Source organism: Halyomorpha halys, unplaced genomic scaffold (genome assembly GCF_000696795.3).
Source record: "Halyomorpha halys isolate HHAL.00 unplaced genomic scaffold, Hhal_1.1 Scaffold1351.1, whole genome shotgun sequence".
Taxonomy (NCBI): domain Eukaryota; kingdom Metazoa; phylum Arthropoda; class Insecta; order Hemiptera; family Pentatomidae; genus Halyomorpha; species Halyomorpha halys.
In genome coordinates, this window is record NW_027116421.1 from 133,750 (window position 1) to 142,989 (window position 9,240).

The 9,240-nt window shown below is 27.5% G+C and overlaps 1 long non-coding RNA gene and 1 other non-coding gene across 2 annotated transcripts in view; one reads left to right on the top strand and one right to left on the bottom strand.

The window, feature by feature from the left end:
- LOC106689398 (uncharacterized) overlaps window positions 1-2,019 on the bottom strand; it is a 25,912-nt gene extending 23,893 nt beyond the window's left edge. The window contains exon 1 of the transcript XR_010845072.1: window positions 516-2,019. This is a non-coding gene — a transcript (uncharacterized protein). The remainder of the gene's footprint in view (window positions 1-515) is intronic.
- Window positions 1-9,240, top strand: part of LOC136797233 (uncharacterized) — a 17,785-nt gene that overhangs the window by 3,983 nt on the left and 4,562 nt on the right. Inside the window, exon 2 of the long non-coding RNA XR_010845076.1 lies at window positions 8,521-8,822. This is a non-coding gene — a long non-coding RNA (uncharacterized lncRNA). The remainder of the gene's footprint in view (window positions 1-8,520; window positions 8,823-9,240) is intronic.

The window sequence follows — 9,240 nt, forward strand, 5'->3', positions numbered from 1 at the left end:
TATAAATGATTGACCGTATTATTTCAAATTATGAACAATATGTTCAGAGTACAATCAGAAATAAAAATAGTTTTTAACTATTTTTTATTTTCTTCTGGCCGCACTCCGATCATCTTTTTCATAATTTAAAAATAGAAATGATTGCTACCGAATTCAAAATATTCAACAAGTGCACTAGACATACATTAAAGGTAGTAACTATCCTTATATCTTTTACTTAATGTATTAACAAGCGGGCATAAAAATAAATTCTACTCCACTTCAGGATAGATGACGAATTATAGTGCCTATCGTGTACTCCCATGAATGAAACAGTGATATATCTTTTAAAATTTGTTGAGGTTAATCACTTCCATCATTTGAAATAAATTATTATTTATTTATTCATGACAATTGTACAACGTTTCGGGACCACTGTCCCATATTCATGCACTATAAAAACCTATAACAATAATAAAATCTATATAACACCAATCTTCATCCTTATATATTTTATTTTATACAATAAAAATCACCTCATGATTTCATATGGGAAATCATGTCCACCATTTGTGCATCTTCACTTCTCTCTGGCACAGCCATCATTCTACATTTCTTACTATCTCTTTGGCCCTTATCTCATGTCCAGTGTGCTGTTTGGTTACCTCCCTGTTTTGTATTTATTATAAACTTAGTGATTTTTTATTTTTCACATAAACCTGTTCATTTTATCTGATTTTTATGTTTTTATTTTAAGTCTATTTATAATATCTGCGTAATGTGTGTTTAAGTGTTTAGTGTCAGTTTTATAGTTTACTGTGTTTTGTATGTTTTTTGTTATGTATATAGCTTCTAGATATCTTCTGTTTTTTGTATTTTGTACTGTATCTATTATTTTTGGGTTTTCAAAGTTGAATTCGTGGTTCAGTTTTATGTTGTGATAGGCCAGAGCTGTGCAATTTATATTTTTAGTGTTTTTACAATTGGTGATGTGTTGCTTAATCCTAGTTTCTAGTTTTTTAGATGTTTCACCAATATATACTTTTTCACAATTTTTACAATCTATCTTATAAATTGGGTTTAGTTATTCCATCTTATCAACTTTGTCTTTCATGTTTGACAGCTTATTTTGTAATTTATTATTGTTGTATAAACCGGTTCTGATATTTGTATGGACATATTCTTTCAGAGTTTTTTTAATTTTATTGGTAAGTCCTGGTATGTATTGTAGTTTATAAAACTTTTTATTATTGCTATTACTATTTGTTTCCTCTTGTACTTCTTCTCTGTTGTCATCTATTGTAATCTTTTTGTTTATTTCTTTATAAAATTCTGTGATTCTTTTTTGACTTGGTGGTTTTTCTATATTATCTTTCTTTGTTGTTTTGATTATTATATAGTGATTAACCTCAAAAAATTTTAAAAGAATTGACTCACCAGACTTCCTAGAGAGATAATCCAGATTAGTGATATATCTGTTTTTCTGTTGCCTAAGATTAATGTGGAGAAAAGGAAGAGCAAGATAGGACTTTTTGACAGAAGTCAGTTCTGAGAATTGTTCACATGATATTGGCTAAGAAGAAAAACTGGAGAATAGAACTCATATTATTGGTACTTAAGGCTTTTGGGATTATGTTTATCCACTACAATTTTATGAAAAATGACATTGGAAACATAATAAAACTACTCAGAATGCCTCAAAACTTTTTACAGACCCTTTTGCAAAATTGTACACTGTTTTAAAATTTGAGACACCCCTTTATAATAGTAAATAACTCAATTATTTTCTGTATGCATCCTTGCTAAGAACTTGAATAGAGCTAATATCAGCATTATACTACAGGTGGTTATGATGTGTAGGGTGGTAGTTTTTTAGTAAGTAGGAATCTCACACTGTCTTACGAAAGATTTTCCCCCACTGATGTGAAAAAAACAAACACAATGTGTCTCATAATAACACAAACACAAATCTCACATACATAATAATTCAAACACTTGGCTATAAATCCAACATTACAAGAAGTACATTTTTTTTTTAATTTGTAATTTGTTGCTAACAATTTTAATTATTTTTATTTTCTAATCAAAAGTTACTAATAAAATATATTTTATTATTAAATTTTAACATGGATGAACTAAAAAACATTACTTCATTATTCAGTACCCTTTGAGTAAAATAACATAAAAATATTTAAATTGTAACATTCTCTCCTTTTAAACATCAAATTAAATTTTCAGAATTGGAATTGGAAAATCAGTAAAAATATTCAGGATATAATTAAAATAGAAAAAATAAATAAACAAGTTCAAATTAAATATGCCTTTATTATATTCAAAATAACAGTTTTTTTTTTTTTTACAAACACCCTCCAAGTCTTAAAAAATATTTGGAAATGATGGTCATAGCGGATAGCAGGATGCTGGTGAAAATAATGGAATATAAGAAAAAATATATAAATATTGTGTTATTTATTTTGTTGAACCAACTTCCCCCCTCCCTTCTTGACCATCATGTCCTAGTTATCACTACTGTCAAGTACATCATACATATCATGTTATAGATAAATAAAAAAAATACCAAAAACAGCAGTTATGCTTGAAACGATGTTCACTTAATATTTCAGGAATATTTCTTCAGAGAAAGTCGATAAAAGAATTTATCGTTCATTGAAGATACCGTCTGTTTTAATCCTATAAAAAATTTAATTATTCTAAAGTATGTAAATAAATATAAATTAGATGTTTAGTAAAGAAAATAATTAATAAATTACCTTGTTAAAATTCCTAAAAGTCTCCGGTAAAAATAGAAGGATAGTAGATAAAAAAGCTGATCGTCTTAAGCAAATTATTTCACCCAACTAGAACTGGATTAATTTAAAACAAATAGTTCCTTTATCCTTAGACTATTGCCCTTTAAGAATATTATTACAATGAACAAAAATATGATGGGCTAACTTAAAAAAAAAATAACTAAATAAATTAAAAACTTCCAAGGTGTAAAAAATATTTTTTTTTTTATTAGAATTTGCTATTTGCTTAAACAAAGAGCAAATATGATTGCATGGAAAAGAGAAAAAAACGTTGTTTTTTTAGATAGTGTAGCAAGTCTCTTGGCCAGTACCTGAATAGTCTTCTGAGGGAATGGTTAGGGTCAGTGGTACTAGATAGTCCTTACATTAATGGATTGAAATTTAAAGTCAGTATGTTGTCAAAATTATTTAAAAAGTCTGTGGCAGTTGCTGTGACAAAAGGAATTTAAAATTCAGTGTGAAAGATCTCGTTAGAAATATAAAAAGAGGCGTCGAACATTTAAATACTTTGGATTGGAATGATAGGATTTCTTTTATATTTGACTTTTTCGCTGTTCTCCTTATCTCAATGCCATATGACCAAAGTGGTTTTATAAGTACTTTATAAATGATTATTTTGTTAAACAGTGATAATTTTGAGTATCTGTCAAGTAGCCTAGAAAGAAGTCCGTACCGTTGGTTGAGTTTCTTTTCTTTCACATCTTCTATGGCTTGCCGAGGTCAATTTTTTTTTGTAATTAGAGACTTTAAGAATGTCCTATGTCAGCATTTTGTATCGGAATATTACTGTAAAATACCTCAGGATAAGAGTTTGAATTGTAATAAGGAATGATTGATAGTGTTGAAAGTTTTACTGAAATTTAAGAGGATAAGGTTTGTGATTTAATGTTAGTCCACATAAAAATGGACAAAAGAGGTGATTTTTTATGATATTAGGTTATGAGGGTAGAGAAGACAATAGTGAAATCAGAGGAAGGATGGGAATCGGTTATTGTAGAAGGAAATACCGAGATTCAGACTTATAGATAGGGTATAATAACTTTATTTTAGTGGAGACAGCCTAGGATATCATAAATAATAGTAAATTTAATTTTTTATATTTTTATTACAATTATCAAAGTCTATATCAAGTGACCTGAATTTACCCTTTGAAACTTGTAAAATGAAAATTCAGTTGGCATTTTAATATTTCATTGCCCGATCTCACAATATTTTAGTAAAAATAAAATAAGCAACAAAGAAGCATTAGTACCTCTTAAATTAATGAAATAAAAATATATTTTCCAAAAAAAAAAAAAAATAGCTATTAGTATTATTAGATTCGTTCGGAGCCAATTTGACATCATTTGAAAAATCCAATTTAATGTTTGATTTTAAATTTCCAACTTGATTAGTATTTCACATTATGACGGGATTAATGAACAGGTAAAATTAATGATGTGATGATATCAAAGTTTTTATAACATACCTTTTCAGCTATAAATAATATTTTTTAAGCAGTAAAATGAAAAAAAAAAAATGAAATCCATAATCCAATAAATAAAATTCTGTATTCAGTCTAATCATTTCAAATATTTATTTCTTGTTACAATTTAATTTGCTGTTGATTCAATAACTTATTTTATAAGCAAAATAACTCAAAATATTATTTCTGATATAACTTTTAAGATCTGAGCCTTATCATTTAAAGTTAGCACTGTTTTTAGATCTCAGGTTTTTGAAAAAACACAAAAGAACAAAAAAAACAAAAACATAAATATACATCCAAAGGAGCTGATAAGAAATTATTTATGAATAAGTACACCAAAGTATTTCAATACAATAAAACATATACATTGAGCATGGTTGAATAATTCACGGTTAAAAAAAAAATATATATATAATAAAGTACTATTTTACTTTCATAAATAAAACTTTTATTCCGTAAATTAAGCACATTAAATTTAAATGTTTTATTTTTGATAAATAGGCAATCTACTTTGTCACCATAGGAATCTCACCATTCTGCCGAATATAAGTTCAAATTCAATTACAACTTAATAATAGGTTAATCAGTCATGGTAGCCTTTATTTATTTATTTTTTTTATAAAACAATAAATAAATTGTAACTAGATTAACAATTTAGTTGTGACCCAGCTTTATTAATTAGATCATAGTGTACCGTTTTGATATGCGTTGGGATCTGTTTGCGGGTCTTAAAATGTTTACCACAGAGTGAACAAGGAAATGTTTTTCCACACTCATGTTTCTGATGTGATCGAAGATGAGAGGCGGTTATAAACCTTCTCCCACAATCACAATAAAATCTGAATGCCCTCCTCTCTGTACCTGAAATAAATGAAAAATTTTAGTCCATTATTTTGATGCCAATAATGTGATTTTACTAATCATAAAAGTTCAATCCAAATAGTGACAATATCATTACATGAATTAACCAACATTGATCTATACATGTTCCTTGCAGAAGTACCTCGTTGAATGACTAAACCCATATCAGCACAGATCCATTTTGTAACACCAAAATGACATAGTTTCTATCTTTTGATAAAAGCATTTTGATGAGCCTTCTTAACATGAACATGGATATTTTTCTTAGTAGAAAATTTTCTTCCACATAATGGACAAAAGAACTGTTGGCCACATTCATGTCTCTGATGTGAATGCATATGCCCAGCTGATATAAATCGTCTGCCACATTGGCAGAACCATCTGTCTTTGTTCATACCTGAAATCAACAGCTTTTCTCAGATCTATCAGTACCAAAATAAAGAAACGTTAAATTACACTTTCTGAATATAATTTTTGTAGTAATTAAAAATATAAGTTGAACAAAAAGAGATGACATACAATAAAAACAATCATCTTTTGGTAAAAAAAAAATTATAAAATGTTGAAGTGACTAATAGTAAATTCTTTTACAAGTTAAAGAAACAAAGTAAACAATATAGGATCTTTATAACATAAGAAAATTTGCAACAAAAATTTTATTTCAGCAAACCATAGACTCTCGCATATCCTCTTTAAAAAACAGACATTATTCAGAGACCAATAGAAATTAATTACAATGAGTTTTGATGATAAAAATCATTTAATCATATTATAACAGAGAGAGATGTAAACAGATTTTTAAGAATAAAAAGAGGATTGTTGATCCTATGGTATTGTCAGGAGATGGGATAAGGTAGAGGGTTTCACTTTTGACAAGTGAATATTAAAAATATTACTAAAAATTTAAATTCCGTTAAGTAATAATAAAAAAATTAATTTTATAGATGCTAACATTGTTCCAAGTATATAGTATGAAAATGACTTTCTAACTGTAAGGGAGGAGCGGCTACCTCCGCAGGGAATGATCTGTGGGACTGATATTAAAAAAAAAAAAAGTTAAACAACAAAAAATCACAAAAAGGAAATTATAACTAAAAGAAATATCAATTGACAAACAGTCTTCATAAACTTTTTATTAAATAAATAATATTATACTTCTAATATTTCAAAACATTAATACTGAATTTCATAAATAATAGAACACTTAACAAAGGCTTTTATATATTTTGTCTATCCTTCCATAAGACTGAATCATAAAGTATTATTACTTGTAGTAATAAAATACAAAACCTCATGGAATTACATAAACAAACATGTACCTTTTTAGCATTACATGTTTTACAACCTCAGTCTTGATTTCGACAATGCAAATTTTATTGACACTAATATAAGACTGTATTAATGATGAATTTTGTTTTTTAATAATGCTAAGTGTTTCACACAATTAAAGCTTAATGTTTATCACAACTGCCATCTTCACACGCCAACAAAATAAATAAATCAACCAAGAAACCACTTCTCTCTGCGCGAAGAAAGGACTAAGAGGATCATTACTCGGCTTTGCTCCTCCGCCCTTAACAGTATGTTGGATCTATAATGGATATGAGATAGTGGATATTGGATATTAACTGAAATAATTAATTAAATTAGTAATAAGCATACTTAGTTTATTGAAGGTACTTCATTATAACTATTTTGATTTTTATACAAAATGTGAAGTCGAAATCAAGACCTGTGAAAGATAGAAATATACTATTACTATCTTTTCTTTGAACTTAATAATGCACATTCCCGAATAACAAGTATTGAAATAATACGAGCAACGATTTTTAAAATTACTTACAAAAATACAATGAAAATAAAGAGAAAAACAAGAAAACAATTGTTGCGGCTTTCGTGCTTTGTACTTTTATTTATAAAAAAATAGTTATTCCATTAGAAACATACTATAGCTTCCTTGATACATAGGATACAGTAAAACAAATACAGTCCTCTGCTATCTTAAAGTACCATAGCATTATCTACATTACATTTTAAATGTAAATAAATCGAGTAATTTTGATTTCAAAGATATTTTCACTTAATATGTATTTACTGACAAATCTTTAAGATATGCAGTAGAAATAATAATTTATGGTAACAGGTAACAAGAAAATAGGAATTAGTAATTTGATTTTCAACTATAATTATAACCATTGTGTTAAATTAGTCTGTATATAAATAATTTTCTATATTATGTTTTAAATATTATTTAAAAATAACAAAAGGGTATATAACCATAAAGAAAAAATAGGTTATCCAGAAAAAAATAAATCACTTCATATAAAGCTAACCAATAGCTTATTGAGGTAAAAAAATATGAGAATCATACTAGATTTTTTCAAAAGTTATTCAGATATAAAATCCAGTTTCAAAGAAAACTATAAATATGTTAATATGCCATATTTTGCATAACAAGTATGAAAGTGGCCTAACAAAATAAATATTCTGAATGTCTGATATTACCAATTACACAAATCGAAATCAACAGTTGATTATTTTATTGATATTTTGATTAAAAAGAGGATAAGTAAAACAATGTAAATTAATTTCAATTTTATCCATTTTCATAACTTTTTATACCGAACTGTTCATCCATCCCTCAAATTAGGTGGTGTAACTCTGCTACATATATTAATTTCTGGTTAAAAATAAATATTTCATAAAAGTACAAAATAAGATGTGTAGGACCAAAAAGTGGCTAAAATCCATTAAATCACATAATTACATGTGAACCTCATACTAGGGTTCAATTTCTTAGGAACTGATATAAGTTGAATTCTGCTTGATAAAAATGTGAATACACACATAAAACCACATTTTATAGCCTTTATAGTTTATATTTAAGCATTAATAAATATGCAATCAATTTTAATATCTTTCTTTGTCATCCTTATTGATTTTTTAACAAATTTATTCAATAAAAAATTCATTTTTTTATAAGTGATGGAATTTTGAATTTAACCGACGTAAAACATTTCCTGGTATACATTTTTTAATGATGTAATTCCGAAAAAAAACTTAAAGTTCTCATGGGTGATAGGACGCTTTAGGAAACAAAATCAATATTCAATCACATCACTATCATTCCACTAATCTAAAATATCCTTTTCATTTTAAATTCTTTAAAAGAATATAATAAAAACAATTTTTATTTAATTGATGTTAATAGGAAAGTATTTCTTGCAGGCCAGCTGCAACCTCATTGGGACTTATTTACATCTCGGTTTTTTAAGATCTTTAATATACCAACAATCTTTTTTTTTTTATGTTGGTTTCCTTATTTTACAAATTTCTTAGTACGAATTGTAAAACTTTTTATGATTTCTGACTTCTTTTCTATTTTTCCTTAAAAATTTTCAGGTCAATAATGGTTTAGGATCCCATATCTATGGGACAGCTTGTTATCATTGGACATGAACTGCTAAATGCAGAGTGTTACTTGTATGAGACACTGAGAATACAAGTGGCAGGAATTGTCCAAAATTTCAGAGAAATGACAATGTAAGAACAGAGTGTCCAGCTTGATCCCTAGACTTCAACCAAATTGAACACCTCTGGGAGATGTTTTGGAGGCAGGGACACAGGACTCATTAATCAGCTGAGAACTGACCTTCTAGTAGAGTGGGAAGAAATTAGTCAAGATGTCCGACACTCCATCAATGGTAAGCAGGATAATTTTTTATCAATGATAAATTTCAATGGAACTTTTTTATCTATTAACGTTTTACATGACCAATAAAAAAACAAAAACAAACACAATGTTTGTTAAAGTAGTGAAACTATATCTCTGGAATATTTTTTATTTTATTTTAATTATTTATTTTATGTAATTTACAACTGTACAAAATAATACAATAGGTAAATATGTAGTATTCAAACTTTAACTTAAACTAGAAGGTCCCGTGGCCATCTTCTTTTCAGACGCCTCGGAGGGTTATCAGGGATTGTTAAGGATGAAAGATTAAGAATTAATGGGTTAGGATGGTTAAGGAGTTTGGAATAAAAAGACGCATATCTGTTTTGGGTCAAATCTGCAATGAATGGGATGTTAAGGTCTTTATGAATGAGTTTATTTGTGAC